Source organism: Nicotiana tomentosiformis, chromosome 2, assembly GCF_000390325.3.
Source record: "Nicotiana tomentosiformis chromosome 2, ASM39032v3, whole genome shotgun sequence".
NCBI classification, from domain to species: Eukaryota; Viridiplantae; Streptophyta; class Magnoliopsida; order Solanales; family Solanaceae; genus Nicotiana; species Nicotiana tomentosiformis.
The window spans coordinates 106,401,417-106,429,332 of NC_090813.1; the positions used below are offsets into that span (position 1 = coordinate 106,401,417).

At 40.3% G+C, this 27,916-nt stretch overlaps 1 long non-coding RNA gene across 1 annotated transcript; it reads left to right on the top strand.

Moving 5' to 3' along the window:
- The first annotated feature begins 8,172 nt into the window (after positions 1-8,172).
- Positions 8,173-27,898, top strand: LOC104084827 (uncharacterized). The gene is made up of 2 exons (XR_011414148.1): positions 8,173-8,725; positions 23,780-27,898. It is a non-coding gene; the product is annotated as an uncharacterized lncRNA (long non-coding RNA).
- The last annotated feature ends 18 nt before the right edge of the window (positions 27,899-27,916 follow it).

Consider the following 27,916-nt stretch of genomic DNA (forward strand, 5'->3'; position numbering starts at 1 on the left):
GGCTGCCACAAGCTAGCTATCCTTGTGGTAACTTTTCTGACACCTCTAGCTTCAAATTCCAAAGGTCTAAAGGATCGTTAGGCAATGCTTTCATGGTTTGTATTTGTACTGGAAATCAGAATCAAACGAGCTTTTACCCTTCTGTTCCACACGAAATTTCTGTTCTCGTTGAGCTCATCCTAGGACACCTGCGTTATCTTTTAACAGATGTGCCTCCCCATCCAAACTCCTCACCTAGAAATATCTTCTGCCCGGATCGGCCTGCAAGCAAGCCATGGGTCCAAAAAGAGGGGCACTGCCCCGCTTCCAATTCAAGAAATAAGTAAAATAATATTAAAAGTAGTGGTATTTCACTTTCTCCTTTTGGCTCCCACTTATACTACACCTCTCAAGTCATTCACAAAGTCGGACTAGAGTCAAGCTCAACAGGGTCATCTTTCCCCGCTGATTCTGCCAAGCCCGTTCCATTGGTTGTGGTTTCGCTGGATAGTAGACAGGGATAGTTGGAATCTCGTTAATCCATTCATGCGCGTTGCTAATTAGATGACGCGGCATTTGGCTACCTTAAGAGAGTCATAGTTACTCACGCCATTCACCCGCGTCTGTTTGAATTTAGAGCATAAGGTAGAAATCACATTGCGTAAACATTCGCAGGGACCATCGCAATACATTGTTTTAATTAAACAGTCGGATTCCCCTTGTCCGTACCAGTTTTGAGTTGGTTGTTCGATGCCCAGGGAAGGCCCCTGAAGGAACCGTTCCCAGTTCATCCCCTAGGCAACACGCGGCGACCCGCTCTCGCCGCGAGAGCAACTCGAGCAATCCACCGATAATCGACGAGTTCGGGATTGGGACCCCTCATGCCCAGCCCTCAGAGCCAATCCTTTTCCCAAAGTTATGGATCCATTTTGCCGACTTCCCTTGCCTACATTGTTCCATTGACCAGAGGTTGTTCACCTTGGAGACTTGATGCAGTTATGAGTACGACCGGGCGTGGATGGCACTCAGTCCTCCGGATTTTCAAGGGTCACCGGGGCACACCGGACACCATATGACATGTGGTGCTCTTTTAGCCGCTGGACCCTACCTCCGACTGAGTCATTTCCAGGGTGGGCAGGCTGTTAAACAAAAAAGATAACTCTTCCCGAGTCCCCCGTCAACATCTCCGGACTTCCTAACGTTGCCGTCAACAACCATGTCCCGGTACAGGAATTTTAACCCGATTTCCTGACGGAGTACGTGCTAAACGCGCTATCTGTCGAGGTTCCCCCGACCCTTAGGATCGACTAACCCATGTGCAAGTGTTATTTACATGGAACCTTTCCCCTCTTCGGCCGTTAAAGTTCTCATTTGAATATTTTCTACTACCATGAAGATCTGCACCGACGGCCGCTCCGCCTAGCCTCACGCCCAAGTTTTTGTAGCGACCGTCGCGCCCTCCTACTCATCGGGGCGCCCGATGACCAAACCATATCAAACTAATATGCTTCTTATTATATAGTTTTTTTTTGTCGTCTGATTATCATGTTCAAGGTTTGTAAATTATTAGCTTCCCCATGACGCCTTATTATTTTCGAACCCAACAACGATATTTAACAACCATCTAAACAAGTTGTAAGAGGATTTGTGTTGGTTGTTGACACAACGGTTAGTCACTATTTTTTTCACCAATTAGCAGGATAGTTTTGAAATATACTTCGAGTCAATTTTCGACGTTCACTGCATTTTAGAGAAAAATAATTTGTAAGTTGAGCTATAGCTCAAGGTCTAGAGAAGCATCAGTGCTCCACCGTTGGCTTGACTAGCTGCATCAGTGCTCCACTACTATGGAGATTGGGGAGAGGGATGACTTGCAGAGGAAATCAGTCGAGAGAAAATATTTGGAGAGGAATGAAGAAAAATGATTCCATTGTATTCTGAAAGATATATATCATTACTTATGTACAACACCTGATCATTACTTAATCAACTCACTCCACTAGTTGGTTATAACTAATTCTGACTGCTTATGCCAACTGACTAACTACACCACTAACAACTTCTAACTACAATTAGTCATGCTAATAAGTATCAATTAATAGCTTTCCTTATAGACGAAGTAAAAATTTTCTCTCTCTAAACAAAACACTCTCAACGATAACATTCTATACCACCATCTGAACCACACGCTCTGACCCATGGAGCCTTCAGGCGGCGGACACCCGACGCGTCTGGACCTCTAATAGGATCCTCCCGATAGGGCGAAGCAAACCTATCAAACAATTCAAAGAAAACCCTCAAACTCTACTCTTGGCACGACACAAAATTTGAATGTGACCCCAAGTCGTCAGGAACAAGAGGCTATGATTACGAGATGGACGACTCATAATGGAATGCCGGCTGTAATTTTTAAGGCAAAAGACTATAATGGGGTGATGGCTGAAGAGTGTAAAAGAACTCTAGTTGAAAGATTTCTGAAAATTAGTCCCCAAATTGATAAAATTATGGCACAATTTTTAGAGAAATTCTCTCTGAAAGGAACAGTGAAGATAGGGGCGTGTGACAACTATAATGTATTTCTAGATTTCATAAACAATAAAGACTTTGACTTTATTAGATTCAAGAGAGTGGTGAAAATTACTGGCGCTCAAATGTGGCTACAAAAATGGCTACGGATTTCAAACCAGATGAAGATCTGCCAATTGTAACGGTATGGGCCTTACTCCCTAAACTACCATTTCATATGCATACTTGGCACTATTCCAAGCAGGTTATAGGGCTAGCAGAAACATTGTTAGAACTGGATATCGCCACTAAAACCAAAACCAGACCAAGCATGACCAAGGTAAGAGTGGAAATAGACCTTCTTAAACCTCTCCATACGATTGTTTATGTTGGATCGGAAGATGAAAATGTCCCATTAAATGGATATGTGCAAAAGATTGAACGGAAAAATGTCCCAAAATAATGTAAACACAGCAGAAAGCTAGGGCACTCTCTAGTTAATTGTTGGGTTGTTGAATTAATGAAACAAGAGGAGAATAAAGAGAAGAAGAATGAAACAGAGGAATCAAGCAGGGGAAACAGAATGAGAAAATCATCAGCAGAGTAGAAACAAAGAAAAAGGAAACTTAGGAAGAAAAAAATTGGCAAGTTCCAAACACAAAAAGAAATAGAAAAAATAAATAATTTAAAGCCAGGTAGGAAAGTCAAAATGTGAATGAACAAGATCCTCAAGGCCGAGAGAAGGAAGAAGATAGTCTTGATTAAGGCAATAAACAAAATATGGTGAAAAATGATGAAGAGACAGAAGACCGGGAAGAAAAACAAGCTACGCTTATTGAGGATGACCAGGGTGAGAAGGAAGAGGATATAGAACCAACTATTGATATGAGGAATATCAAGAAGAATAAGAAGAGGAAGAAGATACCAAAAAAGAAAAGATCTGTTAATTTCAAGCCTTTATTAAGAAGCAACAAGAGGAACATGTCCAAGAATTCAATAAGAAAGCAGACAAATACTTTAGAGACTATAGTAGAAGACAGTCTCAATGAATTAGAAACTAAGAATATCAATAAGGGCAAGGAGGAGACTACTAAAGATAAATCAAATGCTCTTGATACTGAAGCTGAAGTAAGTCCTAACAACTCTGTAGCAGCAGTTGACAACAAGGAAAAAGGATCCAGTACAAAAGAAAATCACAAGATTCAGAGAGTGTTAACAGGGGGATCAACATGAAAGCAACAAGCATGAGGTCTCTAACATAGAGTCAGCTTCTCTGTCATATAAAATCAAAAATCACCTTAGCATCCAAGTTGTTGTTGATGTAGATGATTGCAATTTACAAGATAAAGTTGTGCAAATCAACACCAAAATTGAAGAGGGAGTGAGTGAGAATACCTGTGAATCCACTTCACCTACCATCGCAGAACTCCTTAACAAGCAACCAGAAGACCCTGCAGAAACTCAATTAAATGAGGTATCCAATAAACATGGGATCTCTCTTATTAAAAGAGTAAGAAGCAGAGACGGGAAGACTTGCAAGAACAAAGACAAAATATAACCTTCCTCGAGGGAAAGGAGTCAAAGTTGATTTTTTTTCCCTATAGTATTCTATGATTAGTACAACCATATGGAATATAAAGGGATTGAGGTCTAAGAAGGCCTTACCTGGATTGAAGAATCTGCGTGACATCAATAAAACAGACTTTGTAGCCATCATGGAACCCTTTGTCAACAAGAGCAAAATCGAAAGATACAGGAGATACCTTGGCTTTCAACACTGCTACGCTAACACGAATGGTCAAATTTGGTATTTTTGGAAGCAGAATTGCAAACCCATTATCCTTGCAGATGAGGAACAACAAGTTACCATTCAACTCAAGCATGACTTGTATGATCCTGATTTTAACATCACAGTTGTGTATGCCAAATGTACCTCATTTGAAAGAAAGGATTTATGGAGCAGCTTAGAAAATATGCACTCAATCATCAATGGACCTTGGTGAATTGGAGAAGATTTCAACATTATCATGGATCCTGATGAAAAATTAGGAGGTAATCCTCACCTCTGTTTTAAAAGGCGTTTCCGGGGCGAGCCCCGGGGCGAGGTATACCAAAAATGCTCTGGGGCGATGGTGTGGGGCGAAAGTCTCAAGAGGCGTACGCCCCGCAATTTGGAGCGTACGCTCGGGCGTTCGGGGCATACGTCCGGGCATTCGGGGCGTACGTCCGGGCGTTCGGGGCGCGATATTTTAGTAAGGAGTAAGCCCCAGAGACTTTTTCAAATTAAAATAAAATTTGTTGAATTAGTCCTTCATATAATACCCAAATTCTCAAAAGTCAGTTTGGTAATTACTCAAAAGGTTTAAAAAGGAACTCAAAAGTATTAAATTTAAAAGTAAAGATCTTTTTTATTGAGTTAAACCCTAATTCATGATTTTTTCAATATTTTATCTTGTCCGCTAGTCTACTAATATCTCCTAAAAGCAATAAATATTTATTTATTTTTATAAATACAAAGAGAACTATATTCTTCTTCATAGCAGCAAATTTAAAATTCAAATTGCAGGTTAATCATCCTTTTTGTTCCTCCATATAAAAAACTTTATTCTTTGACTCAAATTACTTGTGCTTGTAAGTAACGTATAATAGATTAGTTTGATTAGTTTTTTTGTGGGGATGGAGCACACATATATATAGTTTTTTTCAATATTTATGCAATTTTACTTGTTTATAAATATTTACTGTCATTATATTATTTTATAAAATATTAAAAAATAAATACCTATGTGGCTTACGCCCCGCTGAGGCATATGTAAAATACCTCGCCTTATGCCCACGCCTTTTAAAATACTGATCCTCACAGAATGTCTAGGAGATTTGACTTCACAAACTGTATGGACTACTGTGAGGTCTCAGACATTGACTCTACAAACCCCAAATTTACATGGTGCAATAACTGGAGACCAAGGAAAAGAATTTGGAAGAGACTTGATAGAATCTTCATCAATGACCTCTGGGCTCAATTGTTTCAAACGTGCAGTGTTAAACATCTTAATAGATCTGGTTTTGACCATAGGCCCCTTCTGTTCAAATGCCACAACAATTTATCTCATAATATCAAATACTTCAGGTTCTTAAATTTCTGGACTAATCAACCAGGATTTTATGAACTTATTAATGATATTTGGACACCCCTATTTAGGGCAACTGTATGTAGAGGCTTCAGCAAAAGCTTAAAATATTTAGCAGAAAACTTACTCAATGGTCCAGGGATGACATTGGTAATATCTATGACCATGTTAACAAGTGGGAAGCAGAAATGGAACTATTAGAAGAAATTGACCAGGAGCATAATACTGAACAGAGCAGAGAGAACTTAAACATATGTCAGGCCGACTATATAAGATGGCAATCAATGCAAGAGTCACTCTTGAAACAAAAATCACAAATACAATGGTTTGCAGAAGAAGACTACAACACAAAGTATTTCTATAGTGTCGTCAGAGAAAGGAGGGGGAAGCTTCAAATTCATAGAATCAAAAACCACAAAGAAAATTGGGTCAGAAGTGAGGAAAAGATTACAAAAGCTTCTATCAAGCACTATGAGAAGCTGTTTAATCTCTCCAGAAAGGATGTGAATCTGAATATCATTGATTGCATTTCTAGGTGTATTACTGATGAGGAGAATGACATCATTAACTCTATACTAATGAAAGAGGAGCTTAGAAAGGTTGTTTTCAGTATTAGTGGTGATAGTGATGCTGATCCTGATGGTTATAACGAGACATTTTATCATAGCTGCTGGAAAATCATTAAATATGACATCATTCAATTTTTCCAGGCCATCTTCAATGGTAAACATCTGACTAAGTTCTTTTCCCATACGTGCCTTATGTTGATTCCAAAAGTAGAAGCCCCTGAGGCTTTCTCAGAGTTAAGGCCTATTATCCTAGGTAATGTCTCGAACAAGATCATTACTGTGATTATGTCCAAAAGACTAAACCCACTCCTACCCAAACTAATCTCTTATAATCAGAATGGCTTCATCAAAGACAGATTGATCACACAAAATATCCTTGATCAGGAGATTGTTCAGGGTATAAAGGGCCACAACAAAGGGGGTAATATTGTGCTTAAATTAGATATGAAAAAGGCATATGATAGGATATCTTGGGACTTCATTACTGCTGTGATAGAGAAATTCGGATTCTCACAACAATAGATTAATATCACTAAGAATCTGATTTCCAATGTTTGGTATTCTATTATCCTTAATGGTACCAAGCATGGTTTTATTACATCCTCACAGGGGTTGAAGCAAGGAGATCCTCTTTCTCCTTCCTTGTTCATTCTGGGCTAGAAGTTCTCACAAGATCCCTTAACAAGCTTCATGAAGATGACAATCTCCCTCATTTTAACATGCCATCCAGAGGTCCTAAAATTAATCATCTTGCTTATGCGGATGATATTCTTATCTTCATGGAAAGCAACAATAAATCCATCAAACTTATCATGAATAAAATCAAGAAATATGGTATGGAATCTGGGCAAAAACTCATTGTCAATGAGAGCTTCTTCATTACAGCTCCTAATACTAAAGCTGGAAGGATAAATAGAATCAGGAGGACCACTAGCTTCATGGACAAACAATTTTCTTTCAAGTATCTAGGATATCATATTTATGTAGGAAGGAAGAAAATTTGCTACTTTGAGGAGATGGTTGCCAGGATTATTAAGAGAATAAGCGGCTGGCAAGGAAGAATGCTATCGTATGGAGGGAAAATAATTATTATTAAAAATATTCTACAATCTCTCCCTTTGTACACACTATGTGCAATGTCTCCTCCAAAAGCTACTCTTAGACTCATTGAGAAACTTTACTAGATTTCTATGGGGTTCATATGGTGATAAGAACAAATTTTACTGGAGTTCATGGAAGAACTTATGCTTTCCAAAAGAAGAGGGAGGTATAGGCATTAGAAGAATTTAATGGCATTTGCTCAATCAAGAATTGGTGGAGGTGCAGAACATGCCCCTCACTATGGGCCAATTTTTTGGGAGCCAAATACTATATTAGAGCACACCCTATCTCTAAATCTATTACATCTGGGAACTCACACTCTTGGAGAGGTATGATTCAATTTAGGGACAAAGATAACAGGAAAATGTAGCTTCTGGTGGGATGATTGAACAGGTAAAGGATCACTCGCTAAGGTAGTCAATCATTCCAAAATAACTGGCAAAGTTTCAGTTGCAGAGTTCTTCAGAGGAGAGGGATGGGATATTAATAAGTTTAAAAGAGTCCTTCCCATTGAAATTACTCAACATATCAATAGTATCCAAAGAGGAAGACGGGATCAAAATGACTATGCTACTTGGAGGCTCACTGAGGATGGTCACTACTCTAATACCATTGCTTGGCATATGGTACGAACCACTAAACAGAAAAATCTCATACTTGGTAAAGTTTGGTATGAGCATCTAATTTTTTACCGTACTTGAATATTTTCCGCTCCCATCTTTTCACGCGTGTCCCTACTCTTTGTCCCCCACACTTTGTCCCTACTCCACTTTCTCTTGTCCCCCATGCTTGCCCTCATGCTTGTCCCCCCATACTTTATCCCCTCTCCACTTTTTTTTGTCCCCCATGCTTGTCCCCCCACTCACAAACTCCATACAACTCTCCCTACCCATTAAAAACAGCCGAATTCCTTTCTTCAAAGAAAAAAGAGAACGGAAGATAAACGGATTCCCCTCATTTTGAAGGTCAACCCTAGCAGCCTTTTGCTTTCTTTCTAGACAGAAGACGCCTCCTTCCTCACAACAGAGAAGAACGAAAATCCTCTCCAAAAATAAAGCCTCTGCCGACCTCTTCTTCTCCATTCACTCACACGCATACACTCTGACCTCACACACACTCACCATCACACTCACACAGAGATGGAGGCTCACCCACTCGTGTTTTGAACACACATAGCTGAAACTAAAGCTAGAAAAATTAAATGAAGATCTGAAAATCAAAATCCCCCAAAAGATAGAAAGAAAAGCTGGAATTTCCAATGGGGGTTTGAAGAGACCGATTTCAAAGTTCGATTTCTTTCTTCCTGGGTTTCGGAAGGTTGTTCGTGAGCCGTGGAATTGTTGTTTTTGTCGCTGATTTTGCTGATTCTGTGTTGCTAAGCTCTATTCTAGATCTTTCACCCTTACTTGGTTCCGGTTTGCTTGTTTCTCTATTACCCAGGTACTTCCTTTGAACCTTGGATTGCTAATTGGATAGGAAACGTGTCTATGATGGAAGATGCATGTGGGTTATGAAGTTAATGAAATAGTTTTGTTCAGCTCTAAATCTCTGTTGTTCTATCTCTGTTTAGTACTTTGTATCCTCTCATTGTCTTAATGTTCACCTAAGCAGGAAAATGATTGGAGTAGTAATTTTAAGAATGATGAATATGCAGTCGTTTTCTTCAATATTTTATTTTGTTTTGATAATTCAGAATATTCCCTTTTTTTCTTCTTATTTTTGCACTGTACATGCCTATATGTGTATTTGTTGGTCAAATGTCGTAATTATTGAGTGCCTATATTTGCACTGTTTCTTTTCTTTGAAATCAGTAGTGTTAGATTTCTAGTTTGGCCTTTAATAAAAGTGGCACCAGAATGTTAACTAAAATAAGTTCACTTTGAAGAATTCTACAAAAATAATAATTTAGCTGAGATTTGTTCATTAAAAGGCGTTATCAGGAGCCTTGAAAGGAATTTGTTCCTTTGTTAAAATTTTAGGAATAACGAACAGTACGTAAAGTTACAATTTAGTTATTGGTCTCGCATGGAATTTTATAAAGTAAGAGTCATTTACTTTTCTTCGATGAATCTTTCTTCTAAATAGCTTAGTGATTCGACTGATCCTCAATCCCCATTATTAAACTTTACGCTACACCTGCTTTACTCCATAATATTTGAACTTTCACAATAATCTCAAATTAGTTTTGGAAAAATCATGAACATCGTAGTTTGCTTTAGGCGCGATTAATAATAAATCATTGTGGCTATGGGTACGGTTCCCTTGGCATAGTCATGATACATAATTCCCAATTCGAGTGTGCATTTCACGTGACTCGACTACAACTTCAAATAATAATAAAAATTAACATGTTGTAAATCGCGGGTGCGTTTCACGTGGCGCGATACACAATATGTAAAAAAACAAATGAGTGCGCGACATCGCGACTTATTCAAACAAATTGCATAAATACAAAAAAGCAGTTTAAAAGTTAAAAATGCACAATAGGTTTTAAACATGTAATGATTCAGATAATCAAGCCAAGTATTAATTGTTAAGCGACCGTATTAAAACTACGGAACTCGAGAGTGCCTCACACCTTCTCCCGGGTTAACAGAATTTTTTACCTGGTCTTCTATGTTCGCAGACCATGATAAGAGTCAATTTCCTCGATTTGGGATTTAAAATAAATCGGTGACTTGGGACACCATAAATTATCCCAAGTGACGACTCCGAAATAAACAAATAATCTCATTTCGATTAATGTCACTTTAATTGAAAAAACTCTCTTATCCCTATCGCCCTCTGGGGAAAAGGAGGTGTGACAGCTCTGGCGACTCTGCTGGGGACTTCAAGAATTCGAGCTTGTACATTGACTTTATTTGTCTTTATTAATTTTTGTATATATTGTGATTTATTTGGGCCTATTGTGTTACTTTTCGAGTTTTTACCGTTTTGATATTGTTGAACTGTACATATAAATTGTATCTTCTCTCGCATCCCTCTGAGTCTTCTGATAATTAGTTATATTGTGTTTGCCTACCAGCATCACAAAATTTCTGTCTTGAGATAAAGCCAGTTAGCCTACCAGCTTCTGGTGAAGGATTTAGTCACACGTGTTTAGGCGGGAGAGCCGTTAGCTAGCTAGTGCTGTTCTACTACTAGTGACGCTTGACGCTCCTCGGCTCGGGTTGTCCGCCCGGGTAAGCCAGGTCTAGATACCATCTCCTTTAGGGTTTATAAACTTAGAAGAACAAGCCACAAACAATGAATATCCCTAGTAGGCTACGCTTTATTTGCATCATGTGTATTTGACTTAGCAGCGCTCGACACAGAGGTCGAGTTCTGTTTTAGGACATGCTTTGTTGAGACCATTATGTCATGTTACGTGCTACTTGTTGCATTATTTGAGAGGCTTGCATGTCGACCGGCTTTAGCATATATCAGTTGAACGAAGAGAGAAAAAATGATGTGGTTTAGTGCATATGGTTTTTAAAGATTAATTTTCATTAAAAAAAAAAGAACATAGTCGATTTTACCGAACTACGCGGGTCTGATAATCACCAGGATGTGAGATACGTAGGCAAACCTCATCGGTTCCGGCCCCAATTTTCAAAAAATAATAATAATAAAATACTAAATCCAAAAATATTTTTTTTATAGTCCCACAGTTTAGCTTTTATTTATTTATTTATATTCTTTTATAGAGTCAAAATCCGAGAAATCAGAATTTTTGTGTGTCAATAATATGTTTGATCAAAGCCTAACCCCGTGTCTGGGTAGACAGGTATACCATGAGTGGGGAAAGAGGTAAGTCTGAAAAGAGGCCCAAATCAGAAGGGATACCAGATTTTTTGATTGTCGATCAGATACCACGGTTGTTGTGGGATTGGTGGAGAGACTTTAAGGAATATGAGCGAAACCAGATAAAGAAATACTTGGGACATTTGGTTCACATGATTACGATAAAGCCCAGGAGGGATGTGATTGAAGCTTTGATTCCGTACTGGGATCCTGAAAACAATGTGTTCCGTTTTACCGACTGTGAAATGACTCCGACTTTGGAGAAAATCGCCCATTTCCAGGGGTGGGGCCGCAATCTTCACGGCCAAAGGCCCATAGTACCAAAAAATGTGAACGAGGGTAGGTTTCTGAAGCTTTTGAACATAAATTACGGACAATATGAAGGTCTAGGAGGCAAATGGGTTAAGTTGGGCTTTTTGTTTCAGTTGTATAGCCTAGAATGCAATTTCGAAAGGAATGTCGGAAAATTGAAATCAAAGGAAGATAAGGAAACATGGAAGGTACATAGAAAGTTTGCATTTATGGTCACTTTTTTGGGGCGTGTAGTTTTTTCGGAAAGAGAGGGACGCATTGACATCCGCTTGGCAGGTATAGTTGAGGCTCTGACCTCAGAAGGGGGTGATTATACTTTGGTCCCTATGATTCTTTCTTGCATTTTCCGTGCTTTAACTAGATGTAAAATGGGCGCGCGAAACTTTGATGGTTCCAACATTTTTTTACAGATATGGTTTTTGGAGCATTTCTATCGTCATCCTACGATCACTGATTTTAGTGAGCTATGGCCCAATCATACTTATGATCACCAGAAAAGAATTGACGAATGTGACTTACCAGAGGGGATTGGCACCTGGAAAGAACTACTTCTTACTCTGTCTGCCAAACGGATCACTTGGAACTACGATTGGTTCTCCTCTAAAGAGGTCATTTGTGAGTCTGCATACCATACTTATTTGGTACTCATAGGATTGGATGGTGTTCAGTCTTATGCTCCACTTCGGGTAATGCGCCAATTTGCACGACTACAGGAGGTGCCACCAACAGGAGATATGAGCAAGTTCTGTTATGATTTTAGTAAAGATCAACCTCATGACGAAGAAGAAATTATGAAAATTTGGTATGCAAGTAAAGTCTCGGAGTTGAATGATATGGTAGAAGACCGAGATTATGGAGAGGTGATCCCTGAATATATTACCTGGTTTCATGACCCTTCGTCGCTTAGAGATAGGCCTGAAGGATCTAACAGGAGGAAAAATGATCAAAGAGCTATAGAAAGGTTAAAAGAGAAATTGGAGCATTCCCGGATGACCATATCTAAACAACGAACCCAACTGCAAGCCGGAGTCACTCAGATTCGTTTAAATATTGAGAAAGATTATCAATCGGCCTTACGGGGAATGGATAAAGATCTAAAGCATGCTAAAAATGAGACGGCCCGCTTAGAAGAAGAATTGGCAAGCACTATTAGTTTAGTTAGAAGAGTTGAGGCAAATAAAAATGCTGAAATACATAAGCTGCAAGAAGACTTGAGTATCATTGAAGAGGATGCGCACCAACAAAAATTGGAGTTTGATCAGCAGAGAGAGCAGTTTGAAAGAGAAAGGGCCCATTGGATACGCTCAAAGGGTCAGTTTCTTGCACAATTGGAAGAAATAAAAAGGCATAAGGGAGGTCATCAACATGCAGATTTTGAGGTAGAGCGGCGGCAGTGGATGATTGAGAGAGCTGTGCTAAACCGCCGTATTGAAGAATACGAGGGACGCGAGACTAAGATGGGTAACGCCCTCAACACTACCCAGATATGGTTGCAGAATTGTCACGTGAATATGGGGCAAGCTAGAGAGCAAATACTTCAATTAGCAGAGAAAGCAGCATATATTCATGACGATCATCATCATCTAAACAATGAGAAAGTTGGTCAACAGGCACGTTCCCTCGTTCCACAATTGCCGGGAGTGTTTCAGAATTTGTACGAGATGTTGGGGGGAGAGTGGAGACCAAGGGATGCAGACCATTGATGATATCAGTTTAAGAAAGAATACCATTGAAGATTAAAGTTTTAGTGCAGTCAATTAGTTTTTAGTTTCATTTTTCATTTGTCATATTTTTAATTTTATATTTGTCGCATTTTCAATCATATTTATGTCTTTAGAGTCAATTTGAATAATAATATTTAAAAAAAAATCAAAATTGTTATTATTTCACCCTGAACTACATAATGATCTGATTCATACGGTGACATGATACGTAGGCAACCCACAAAAGGTTCGATCAAAATATTTTTCAATGATTCTAAGATAAGGGATCAAAATGAGGCGTGAGTAAAAAAAATGAGAAGAAAATAAGAGCGTCAATAAGAAGCAACCTCATAAGCCGGAATGAAACATGAAGCCTCCAAAAGCATGCTAGAAATAGTGACAATGATAGGAGCATGGCACATTATGTGTGATTCATATCTATAAAATGCTTAACCCTAATACGTTTGTTGTCTCTTACGTAGTAAGCTTAAGGTGGTTGGTTTGTGGTGAAACTAGCAACACACCATTACTTCACTAGATCTAAGGGAGCAGTAGTAATGGCCAACGATGATGAGATCGAGCTGATCACTGACGACCCCCAGGGTCAATCAGTTGAACAAGAGTTGGAGGAAATAAGAAAATTGAGACAGTAATTATCTGATGTATATCAAGCTTGGGTGTCTGGTCAGCCTCCACCCCGTGGTCCCTCAGAGGGAACTTCCACCGTACCCCTGGCTACTCAACCACCGCTCCATGCAACGAGCGACCACATCCTACCACCAGGGTATGTGCAAAACTACAACCTCCATGTTTCTCCTGGTACCTCTAATGTGCGACCTCCAGTCGCAGGTCGCACCGGTCAGGAACACTCCTCTAGTCGTGTCTGGCGCACCGGCATACACAATCCCGCCTCCACCTCCTGTGACGAGGCCAATCAATGAGCCACCATATCATGCTTATGATGGCCAATACTACTCTCCAAATATGGCTTTCGGGGTCTCGGCTCCATATAATCAGACTCCTCAGTACGAGTCACCGGTGGAAAATGAAAAGCTTGCCAAGACGGTTGAGCCAGATGAGATGGTCAGGAAAATGAAAAGTCTTGAACAAAACATACAGGGACTAGGGGGTCACAAAAGTGTTTCGTTCAGTGATCTATGCATGTTCCCTCACATCCATTTGCCACCAGGGTTCAAGACCCCAAAATTCGAGAAGTATGATGGACACGGCGACCCTATCGCCCATTTGAAAAGGTACTGCAACCAGCTGAGGGGCGCAGGTGGAAAAGAAGAATTACTGATGGCTTATTTTGGGGAAAGTCCTGTGGGGGTAGCCTCCGAATGGTTCATTGACCAAGATATCTCTCACTGGTATGTCTGGGACGACATGGCCCAAGCCTTCATCAAACAATTTCAATACAACATAGATATTGCGCCAGATCGCAATTCCCTGTCCAATATGAAGAAAAAGCCGACTGAAAGCTTTAGGGAGTATGCAATCAAGTGGAGGGAGCAAGCAGCTAGAGTTAAGCGACCCATGGATAACCACGAGTTGATCACTATTTTTCTGGAGGCCCAAGAGCCTGATTACTTTCAGAACATGATGTCCGCAATGGGTAGACCTTTTGCAGAAGCGATCAAAATAGGAGAAATGGTCGAAAATGGCCTCAAGACTGGCAGAATTGTAAGTCAAGCTGCTCTCAAAGCCACCACCCAAGCTATCCAAAATGTGTCGGGACGTTTGGCAAATAGAAAGAAGAGAGATGAAGGGTTCATGATGACTTCGGAATCCAGGGAAGTTCAAAGAGGGGCATCGCACCCTTATGTGCAAGTTCAGCAGGGGCAATCCAGCTACCCTCAACATTACTATCCCCCGCCAATTCCTCAGTACTCCGTGGGACCGCCACAATATACAGTGTTTAATGCTCAATCATATGCTCGTCCTCCCAATCAACAGGTACGGGCACCAGCTCCAAGATTCCCCCGACCTCAGCAGCAAAATTTTCGGGCACCCTACAATGCTCGTCCTAGGCAGGATTATGGTTGAGAGCAGAGGCCGGTGGAAAAATTTACTCCATTGGCTGAATCATACTCTAGTCTGTTCCAGAAGTTGAAGCAGATGGGCATGATTGGACCCATCGCTCCCCACCATATGCATACCAATTCACACGGATTTCAAGCAAATGCTAGATGTGAATATCATTCAGGTGCTCCGGGGCATAGCACTGATGACTGTTGGACCCTGAAAAGAGCCATAGAAAGACTCATTGTTGAAAAATTGATTGTAATCACGAATGGCGAGGACCCTCCTAATGTGACCAATAACACGTTGCCAGTACACAATGATGTTCATTTTATGGGAATGATTGGCCGAGATCATGAATACAAGCCGGTTGGTCGAGCAGAAATGACAGTGGTAATAATTCAAGAGGGAACCAAACTGGAAGTAAGTCCAAGCCTAGATGCACCATTGATTGTGAAAGGCGCCCAGAGCTTAGAGAGGGCAACTTTATTTGTTCCAAAAATCTCGAGGTTGGAAGTTCGCTCCAATGTTCCAAACCCAAAGTTATACATCCTTAGAGGTCACCCCCATCACAAAGCAGAATCAGGGCAATACGACGGGTATAATAGAACCGATCATAATCAATCCTGCCACACAACCCCGTGTAACAAATACGAAAACCATCCCTTGGAACTACAACAAAACTGTAGTAACCTACAAAGGCAAGGAAATCATAGAAGAAGTGGGGGAAACTGGAGGTTTGACTCGATCAGGGAGGTGTTACTCTCCAGAAGAGTTGAGGAAGGCTAAGCAAATCAGAGAAGGTCAAATGCCAATAAAGAAACCGGTCACTGAAGAAGAGGCGGAGGAGTTTTTGAAAAAGATGAAAGTTCAGGATTACTCAATCATTGACCAGCTGAGAAAGACTCCTGCCCAAATCTCTCTGTTATCTCTGCTCATACACTCAGGAGAGCATGCCCGTGTACTAATCAAAATCCTAAACGAGGCACATGTCTCAGAGAATACCACCGTGAATCAGTTAGAGAAGATGGATAATAGATTTTTTTAGGTGAACAAAATTTCCTTTACTGATGATGAACTTCCTGAGGAGGGATCCGGTCATAATAGGGCTTTGCACTTGATTGTCAAATGTGAGGGGCATTATGTGAAGCGAGTCATGGTTGATGGAGGCTCGAGTGTAGATGTATGCCCCCTCTCTACCTTGCAAAGTATGAAGATCAATACAGGCAGGATCCGACCCAGCAATGTTCGCATCCGGGCTTTTGATGGCTCAGCGAGAGATACCATTGGGGAGATCAACCTCACCATGACGATTGGGCCGATTGATTTTGAAATTGTCTTCCAAGTAGTGAACATGGAAACTTCTTATAACTTTCTTCTTGGAAGGCCATGGATCCATACAGCCCGAGCTGTGCCATCCACCTTGCATCAGATGCTCAAATTCGAGCACGATATGCAAGAAATTATTGTTCACGGAGAAGACGAGTCATCCATTTATAAAGACCCGTTAATCCCATGTATTGAGGCCAAGGAAGGATGTGAGTCTATTGTCTATCAGGCTTTCGAAGTGGTTGTTGTGGACCATGTTGAGGAAGGAAAGCCCATTCTGCATCCTTGTCTATCCGTCACATCTGTAATGGTGGTTGCACTTATGATGAGACAAGGTTATGAGCCAGGAAAAGGCTTGGGGGCATCATTGCAAGGAATTTCAGAACTCATTTCTCCGTTCAGTAACAGGGGTACTTTTGGTTTAGGCTTCAGGCCAACACAAGCGGACAAAGATAAAGCCAAGCACCGCAAAAAGTACGGGTGGGTCTTGCAGCAACCTATCCCTCACATCTTCTACACTTTTGTCGAGCCACGATTCAAACATGGTCAAAATTCCTCGGCGCATGCAAACATTGATGAAATTTTCCATGGCCTCAGGCAGATGTTTTCTGAAGTGAATATGATCCAGGCTGGTGAAGGCACTAGTCGTGCCGATATGCAACTAATTGGCCCAGAAACCATGCTCAATAACTGGGAAGCAACTCCTCTCCCCACAAGGAAGGAGTCTTGGTAGTTGACTTTTGCAGCTTCTTTCTTTTGTACTTTGGGTTACTTTCAGGGTTGTAATCCAAATATCTTAGTATGATTGTTTTATTTTGACGTTAACCCTTCTATCATTTCAAATTCAATGAAATGCAGTTCAGTTTCGTATTAAATTTTGTATCTTTTCCTTTTCCTAATTCCTGCCATTTTATTTCCATTTCAGTTTTGTTAATGCCAGCTTTAATAATATGACATACATGCAGAATTCATGCCCAGATCTCAAAAAGCTGTCTAATTTCGAAATAATACATCAAGAGGTCGAATATGTTGAAGATAAGGTTTTAGATGAAATAAAAAGAGATTTGGAACAATTTGAAAACAAGCCTAGTCCCAACCTAAATGAAACTAAGCCAATTAATATCGGAGGTCATGAAGAAGTCAGAGAAACAAAGATAAGCATTCACACTGAACAAAAAACTAGAGATGCCTTGATTCAGCTTTTATTTGAGTATACAGATGTGTTTGCCTGGTCTTATGATGATATGCCTGGTTTAAGCGCCGATTTAGTGGTTCATAAGCTTCCCACGTATCCTGATTTTCCACCAGTCTAACAGAAGCAGCGAAAATTTAAAACGAACATGAGTGATAAAATCAAAGAGGAAATAATGAAGCAATTGAGCGTCAATGTTGTCAGAGCCGTACGATACACCACCTGGGTGGCAAATGTTGTGCCCGTGCTAAAGAAAGATGGAAAAACTAGAGTCTGTGTTGACTACAGAGACCTGAACAAAGCAAGTCCGAAGGATAATTTTCCTTTGCCAAACATCCATATTCTTGTAGATAATTGTGCAAAGCATGAGATACAGTCGTTCGTGGATTGCTATGCTGGGTACCACCAGATTCTAATGGATGAGGGTGATGCAGAAAAGACCATTTTCACTACTCCGTGGGGTACCTATTGTTACAGGGTCATGCCATTCGGTTTAAAGAATGTAGGGGCAACTTACATGAGGGCCATGACCACCATTTTTCACGACATGATGCACAAAGAGATTGAAGTATATGTTAATGATGTCATCATAAAATCAAAGACACAGGCTGATCACGTGAATGATTTGAAAAAGTTCTTCGAACGGCTTCAAAGGTATGACCTTAAGCTCAATCCAACCAAATGTGCGTCTGGGGTTCCATCTGGGAAACTCCTCAGTTTTATAGTCAGTCGGAGAGGCATCGAATTGGATCCATATAAGATAAATTCCATTCAAGATCTTCCACCCCCGAAGAAACAAAAGGAGGTCATGAGTTTGCTCGGAAGGTTGAACTACATCAGTAGGTTCATTGCTCAGCTCACAACCACGTGCGAGCCCATCTTTAAGTTGCTGAAAAAGGATGTTGCAATCAAGTGGACGGACGATTGCCAAAATGCTTTTGACAAGATCAAATATTATCTATCAAAACCCCTTGTACTGGTCCCACCTGAACCTGGTAGGCCTTTGTTTTTATATCTATCGGTGATGGATAATTCCTTTGGATGCGTTCTGGGGCAACACGATGTGACAGGCAAAAAGGAACAAGCAATATATTATTTGAGCAAGAAGTTCACCAATTATGAGGTTAAGTACACCCTTTTAGAAAGGACATGTTGTGCCTTGACTTGGGTCGCTCAGAAGTTGAGACATTATCTTTTGGCCTATACTACTTACCTCATATCCAGAATGGATCCTCTGAAGTATATCTTCCAAAAGCCAATGCCCACCGGCAGGCTCGCAAAATGGCAAATCCTGCTCACAGAGTTCGACATCGTCTATGTCACTCGCACCGCGATGAAAGCACGGGCTTTGGCCGATCATTTGGCAGAGAATCCAGTTGATGATGAGTACAAGCCATTTACCACATACTTCCCAGACGAAGAGGTCAACTTAATAGAGGAAGTAGTTCCAGATGACAACCCTCTATGGAAAATGTATTTTGATGGAGCTGTCAATATCAAAGGAGTTGGGATCGGGGCAATCCTCATCTCACCTATTGGACAGTATTACCCTGCAACAGGCCGGCTTCAGTTCTTCTGTACCAATAATACGGCAGAATACGAAGCCTGTATCATGGGTTTGAAAATGGCCCTCGATATGGATGTGCATGAACTATTAGTTATGGGAGATTCTGACTTGCTTATCTGGCAAGCCCAAGGCGAATGGGAGACTCGAGACAACAAGCTTATTCCATACAGACAATGTGTACAAGATTTGAGCAAAAGATTCAAATCCATCGAGTTTAGGTACATTCCCAGGTTTCACAACGAGCTAGCCGATGCTTTGGCGACTTTAGCCTCGATGATCCCTTATCCGGGAAACACCCATATCGATCCACTAGAAATCCAAGTTCGGAATCAACACGGTTACTACAATATAATTGAGACACAACCAGATGGTGAACCATGGTATCATGAAATAAAACGATTCCTGAAAATGAGAGAATACCCAGAGCATGCCAAGGGAGATCAACAAAAGAACTATAAGGCGGCTCGCCAGCAATTTCTTCCTGAATGGGGAAATTTTGTACAAAAGGACCCAGATTTGAACTTGTTAAGATGCGTAGATGCCACAGAAGCTAAGCGGATCATGAGTGAAGTGCATTCGGGGGTATGCGGACCTCACATGAATGGATATATTTTGGCGAAGAAGATTCTGCGAGCGGGGTATTATTGGCTTACAATGGAGCGAGATTGCTTCAGTTTTGTTCGCAAGTGTCACCAATGCCATATTCATGGTGACCTGATTCACTCTCCACCTTCGGAGTTTCATCCCATGTCCTCTCCTTGGCCTTTTGTTGCTTGGGGAATGGATGTTATTGGGCCAATTGAGCCAAAGGCTTCAAATGGGCATAGATTCATTTTGGTTGCAATTGATTACTTCACCAAGTGGGTGGAGGGCCGTCACTTTCAAAGCAGTCACCAAGAAAGCAGTGGTAGACTTTGTTCATTCCAACATCATCTGCCGCTTTGGTATCCCAAATACCATTATCACTGACAATGCAGCCAATCTCAATAGTCATTTGATGAAGGAGGTATGCGAGCAATTTAAAATTATGCATCGCCATTCTACCCCTTACCGGCCAAAAGCCAATGGAGTCGTTGAAGCAGCGAATAAGAACATCAAGAAGATTCTTAGGAAAATGATCCAAGGTTCGAGACAATGGCATGAAAAGTTGCCTTTTGCTCTTTTGGGATACTGCACGACTGCTCGCACATCTGTTGGTGCAACTCCTTATCTGTTGGTATATGGGACGGAAGCTGTAATACTGGCTGAAGTCAAAATTCTCTCTCTTCGAATCATTGTGGAGTCGGAGATTGAAGATACAGAATGGGTAAAGACCCGATTAAAACAACTAATGTTGATTGATGAAAAACGGCTAGCAGCAGTGTGCTTTGGCCAGTTATACCAGCAAAGAATGGCACGCGCTTACAACAAGAAAGTGCGTCCAAGGCATTTCGAGGTAGGCCAACTCGTTCTGAAACGCGTTCTTCCACACCAAGTAGAAGCTAAAGGAAAATTCGTCCCAAACTGGAAAGGACCCTACATCATCAAGAAAGTGTTACCAAAAGGGGCCTTGCACTTGGTAGATGAAGAAGGACGGGTACCAGACATGACTATTAATGCAGATGTAGTCAAAAGATATTATGTCTGATATATGCCCACTGTGGAACTTTCACGCATGATTTTCTTAGATCGAGATGACGAAGGCTACCATTGCTCGTGATTCCAAGCAAGTGTGACCCTTTTGTTACCCCTTTTAAGCTGTATTTTTCTTCCTTGTTTTCCATTTTTGGAACCTGTGTACTCCATTTTTTAAGTCAAACAATAAAAAAAAATTGAGTCATTGAACTACGTCCGACCTGATTCCGAAAGGATACGTAGGCAGCCTTACCCTGGGTTCGGTCCCATCGCAACAAAAATCCATATTCCCAATACTCCAAAACTGGGGCAGAAGTTTGTTTTTATCTTACGGTTTTCCCATAGAAACAGTTCAAAAAGTTGTAATTCAGTTCAAGTTTCTTTTCGCCTTTTCCTGTTAAGAATTTCTTATCGATCTTTGAGAATAGTTGAAGTCCCCATGCCAGGGGCATTGGCCAACCTTCCGCATGAAAAAAAAAAAGAAGAAGAAGAAGAAGAAGAAGAAATAAGAGAGTCTTATCGGTGAAAATCGTATGAGCACTGTAAGGCGACAGTGAGCAGAGAAATGAGAGAGGTCAGTTAGCGAAAATCCGCAAAGGGCGCTACTAGCCGAATGAGGGTCTTCGATGCTCCGGCATGAGCACAACCAAGACAGTTTCAAGATGAACATTTGTGACGTATTTTGAGAATTAGACAGCTCAGACAGATCAGGCGTCCAGTCCAAAATGTATGTCATGATTCATTGAAGTCGGCATATCTCCAGATAAGTCTCCTTATTTCTCTCCCCGAAAGGGACACCTTTTATTTAGACACAATTCCTTTTTCACTTCTAATTGCTCTTCTATTCTTTTCCATAATTTTTCTTAGATTCCCTTTCGGTCTAATCTTGCATCAAAAGCAAAGCAAAAATGGCTGCAAAACTGTCTACAGTTTTCCCGTAATACAGAGCACAATTTGGAGCATATACGGCATTGACGAAGGCAGAAATCCATTTGTGATCTCTTTTGATAAGGCGGACAAAGTGTCTCAAAGAAACTGAAAAGGTCACTTAAGCAAGACTTGCTTCATGGGAAAAGTTGATAAGCACTACAGACACAAACTGGTTCTAAGTGCAAGACAACTAAGTTTGATTTTAAAGAAAAATTGCTTTGCCTTAGATACAAGGGTTAACGGTACCGTGGACATCCGGGTATGAAACAGTCAGGGGAGACGTCAGAAAGACAAAGTCTCCAGAAAATGATACAAAGTATCCGAGCATCTCGGTACCACTCTGATAGAATCAGTTCTTCGACAACGGGGTGTCCGTGAACTCAAACTCCTCAGTGCATCAAGGCCACAAACCGACCACCACTTTAAAAACTCACAAATTTTCTTTGTTTGAAGCAGGAACAAAGCAGTGTAGAATGGCGGTTCTCAAAGGACGAATGTCACCAAATGTAAGCTCCTTAAATTCTTCAGCATTCATCACTACTGTCCATACCTCTCATTTCGTAGCTTAACCCATGTAGAACCTTTTCGCCTAGGGGGATCCAGCTCATAGTTCCGGGTAGAAGTACTTTTCACTCAGGTTGTTTTACGTAGCTTAACCCAGGTAGATCTTTTCGCCTTGGGGGATCCAGCTCAAAGTTCTGGGTAGAATTACTCTTCGCCCATGCTATTTTCCGTAGCTTAACCTAAGTAGAACCTTTTTCGCCTAAGAGATGTAGCTCATAATTCCAGGTAGAAGTGCTCTTCGCCCAGGCTGTTTTTCATAGCTTAACCCAGGTAGAACCTTTTCGCCTAGGGGGATCCAGCTCATTGTTTCCGGGTAAAAGTACTCTTCGCTCAGGTTGTTTTACGTTACTTAACCCAGGTAGAACATTTTCGCCTATGGGGATCTAGCTAATATTTCCGGGTAGAAGTATTTTTCGCCCAGGCTGTTTTACGTAGCTTAACCCAGATAGAACTTTTTCGCCTAGGAGAATTTAGCTCATAGTTCCGGGTAGAAGTATTTTTCGCCCAGGCTGTCTTTCGTAGCTTAACCCAGGTAGAACATTTTCGCCTAGGGGGATCCAGCTCATAGTTCCGGGTAGAAGTACTCTTCGCCCATGCTGTTTTACGTAGCTTAACCTAGGTAGAACATTTTCACCTAGGGGGATCCAGTTCATAGTTCCGGGTAGAAGTACTCTTCGCTTAGGTTGTTTTACGTAGCTTAACCCAGGTAGAACCTTTTTCGCCTAGGGGGATCCAGCTCATAGTTCCGGGTAGAAGTACTATTCGCTCATGTTGTTTTACGTAGTTTAACCCGGGTAGAAATTTTTCGCCTAGGGAGATACAGCTCATATTCCGAGTAGAAGTACACTTCGCCCAGGTTTGCTTTTCATAGTTTAACCCAGGTAGACCCTTTTCGCCCCGAAGATTCAGCATTTTTTCAGTAATACAGGGCGCCAACCCCTGGTTATATTTTCTTTTCCAGTAATACAGGGTGCCAATCCCTGGTTATATTTTCTTTTCAGTAATACAGGGTGCCAACCTCTGTTTATATTTTCTTCTCAGTAATACAGGGTACACCAATCCCCTGATTATATTTTCTTACCAGCATAGGGTACACCAATCCCTGATCTCCTTACCAGTATAGGGTACACCAATCACTAGTTGTGTTGTCCAACATAGAGTACACCACTCCCTAGTTGATTTTATTTTAAATGCAGGATACACCACTCCCTGGTATCATTGCCAATATAGAGTATCCCATTCTCTGACCACATTTTCCCAACATAAGGTACACAAATCCTTAGTTGAGACATTCTTTTGGGACAATAAAAAAAAATCATCATGACCTTTTCAGGGTGCACCATTACTTTTTTTATTATTATTATTTGCTTTCAATAAAGAAGTAGTTTAGAATTTTGTTACAATAACTTACGAAATTTTCCTAGTGAAAATTGGGGCAGAAAAATTTCGTTCGTTTGTTTGTTGTGATGTCTGAGCAGGTGTTACCTCGAGGCACAAGGTTTGAGATGAACAAAAGAAGAAGTTTGAATCCAAAATAAAGAAAAAAAAGTGGATCCAAATGCAGAAGCAGATGGAAATGATATGGACGGCTCAAAACATGACTGAAGTTACGAGCTTCACATTTTCCGTTTTGCTTAAAAAAAGCCGTAGAAGAATAAACTAGCACCTACACCTAGCAAGCATCAAGGTTCAAATCAGAGTCTGCATGAACAACCAGTCAAGACTCAAGATCAAGGTTCAGAAGACTTATAAATAGGAATCTTGTAACTTATAGCTGATAGGCTTGTTTAGTTCCTTTAGATTTTGATGTAATAACAGGGCCACTGACCGGAGCCTCGACGGAACCTAGCTCAACTTTCGAACTCATCACTCCATCATTCTTCTTGAACTACACGCGACCTGATTCCTTTATAACCCGGAATATGTAGGCTATCCAAAATCAGGACTCGGTTGCACCATTTTCTTTTATTTTCTTCCTCTTTTGAATAACGATATGGTCAAAACTTAGTCACACGGCTCACTTTATCTTTGCCTGAAAACTTTTAATGTTTTCAATCAAAGAGGGGCATGCTGTGAGCACCTAATTTTTTACCGTGCTTGAATATTTTCCGCTCCCATCTTCCCACGCGTGTCCCCACTCTTTGTCCCCCACACTTTGTCCCCACTCCACTTTCTCTTGTCCCCCATGCTTGCTCTCATGCTTGTCCCCCCACACTTTGTCCCCTCTCCACTTTTCCTTGTCCTCCATGCTTGTCCCCCACTCACAAACTCCATACCACTCTCCCTACCTATTAAAAACAGCTGAATTCCTTTCTTCAAAGGAAAAAGAGAACGGAAGATAAACGGATTCCCCTCATTTTGAAGGCCAACCCTAGCAGCCTTCTGCTTTCTTTCTAGACAGAAGACGCCTCCTTCCTTACAACAAAGAAGAACGAAAATCCTCTCCAAAAATAAAGCCTCTCCCGACCTCTTCTTCTCCATTCACTCACACGCATACACTCTGACCTCACACACACTCACCATCACACTCACACAGAGATGGAGGCTCACCCACTCGCGTTTTGAACACACATAACTGAAACGAAAGCTAGGAAAATTAAATGAAGGTCTGAAAATCAAAAGCCCCCAAAAGATAGAAATAAAAGCTGGAATTTCCAATAGGGGTTTGAAGAGACCGATTTCAAAGTTCGATTTCTTTCTTCCTGAGTTTCGGAAGGTTGTTTGTGAGCCGTGGAATTGCTGTTTTTATCGCTGATTTTGTTGATTCTGTGTTGCTAAGCTCTATTCCAGCTCTTTCACCCTTACTTGGTTCCGGTTTACTTGTTTCTCTACTGCCCAGGTACTTCCTTTGAACCTTGGATTGCTAATTGGATAGGAAACGTGTCTATGGTGGAAGATACGTGTGGATTATGAAGTTAATGAAATAGTTTTGTTCAACTCTAAATCTCTATTGTTCTATCTCTGTTTAGTACTTTGTATCCTCTCATTGTCTTAATGTTCACCTAAGCAGGAAAATGATTGGAGTAGTAATTTTAAGAATGATGAATATGCAGTCGTTTTCTTCAATATTTTATTTTGTTTTGATAATTCAGAATATTCCTTTTTTTCTTCTTATTTTTGCACTGTGCATGCCTATGTGTGTATTTGTTGGTCAAATGTCGTAATTATTGAGTGCCTATATTTGCACTGTTTCTTTTCTTTGAAATCAGTAGTGTTAGATTTCTAGTTTGGCCTTTAATAAAAGTGGCACCAGAATGTTAACTAAAATAAGTTCACTTTGAAGAATTCTACAAAAATGATAATTTAGCTGAGATTTGTTCATTAAAAGGCGTTATCAGGAGCCTTGAAAGGAATTTGTTCCTTTGTTAAAATTTTAGGAATAACGAACAGTAAGTAAAGTTACAATTTAGTTATTGGTCTCGCATGGAATTTTATAAAGTAAGAGTCATTTACTTTTTTTCGATGAATCTTTCTTCTAAATAGCTTAGTGATTCGACTGATCCTCAATCCCCATTATTAAACTTTACGCTACACCTGCTTTACTCCATAATATTTGAACTTCCACAATAATCTCAAATTAGTTTTGGAAAAATCATGAACATCGTAGTTTGTTTTAGGCGCGATTAATAATAAATCATCGTGGCTATGGGTACGGTTCCCTTGGCATAGTCATGATACATAATCCCCAATTCGAGTGTGCATTTCACGTGACTCGACTACAACTTCAAATAATAATAAAAATTAACATGTTGTAAATCACGGGTGCGTTTCACGTGGCGCGATACGCAATATGTAAAAAAAACAAATGAGTGCGCGACATCGCGACTTGTTCAAACAAATTGCATAAATACAAAAAAGCAGTTTAAAAGTTAAAAATGTAAAATAGGTTTTAAACATGTAATGATTCAGATAATCAAGCCAAGTATTAATTGTTAAGCGACCGTGTTAAAACTACGGAATTCGGGAGTGCCTCACACCTTCTCCCGGGTTAACAGAATTCCTTACCCGGTCTTCTGTGTTCGCAGACCATGATAAGAGTAAATTTCCTCAATTTGGGATTTAAAATAAATCGGTGACTTGGGACACCATAAATTATCCCAAGTGGCGACTCTAAAATAAATAAATAATCTCATTTGATTAATGTCACTTTAATTGGAAAAACTCTCTTATCCCTATCGCCCTCTGGGGAAAAGGAGGTGTGACATTTGGCACAACTGTATTCCATTCAAAATGTCATTTCTTATTTAGAGAATGATACATAGGAAGCTTCCATTTGATGACACAATCAGGATGTTCGGTAATCAACTAGTTTCAAAATGCACTTGTTATAGTATCCCTCAATGTGAAAATATCCATCATCTTTTCTTTGATAGTGAAGCTGCTATTAGTCTATGGAAATTCTTTGGAAATCCTCTGGGAATCCAACATATCTCTGGTTCCATTAGTAGTGTCCTCACTCAATGGTGGCAGAGGAAATCAAAGAATTTAGTACATAAGATGATTTTACATATAATGTCAATCTTAATTTGCTGGAAACTTTGGAGAAGCTATACTTCGTGCAAATTTGGGGATGGTATGAAGTTTAGTCAATACAAAATGAAGTCCCAAATTCTCTGGAACACCAATGCTACTATGAACAGGAAGTTTCCCTCTATTCTCACTCATAACAATTGGTATAGGAACTATGAGTTAATTGAGAGACTTAAACCTATACCAATTTGGAGGTGTGTATTATGGGAGATGCCTCATATCAAGGAAAACTAAAGCTTAACACTGATGGGAGTTTCAACAAACAAAGTGGCAAAGTAGGGATATGAGGAGTTCTCAGAAATGATGAAGGAGAATTTGTCATGGCCTTCTCGATTCCTATCAACTGTAGTAGTAGCAATGTTGCGGAGTTGAGAGCGATTAAATTTGGGTGCGAGTGGTGTGTCAATAATAGACTCAACAACTTCATGGTAGAAATTGATTTTTTGGTGATTCACAACATGCTGCAAAACAGAACATTGCACAACTATACACTAAGGAAGGAGATTGAAGACATCATTGAGATATTAGAACATACTAATGCCTCTATCAGTCATTGCTATCGAGAGGCAAATCAGGTTGCTGATTGGTTTGCAAAAAATGCCACAACATCAACAGAAGGCATCATCCACACGAATTTCCAGCAAATTCCCAAAGCTGCCAAAGGTCCTTTCTTTATGGATAAATGGCAAGTACCCTCATTTAGAATTAGATACGAAAAGTTCAACTTTTATGTTAGTTAAGTTGTGTTATTTTTGTCCATAGACCCTTCCTTTCACTGTAGGAAAGACACCACAAAGGTAAGGTTTATGTCCCCAGTGTCGGCTTAACCATAAATCAGCTAAAGCTGTTGCTTTAGGCTCCCAAATTTTGGGGCCCCATTTTCAATAATAATGGACTTATATTTTACTTTATGTTTTGGAAAATATCGAGTACTATTTAGAAGAAAATGAAAATTTTCTTATAAAAGAAAGGCCAACATTTTAGCTATGTGAATAAGTGACGGGTTAAACCTTTACACTCTCTTTCTTGGTTTATCGAAGAGCTACAATCTTTCATTTCACCTTTTCCATCAATTTACATACTTT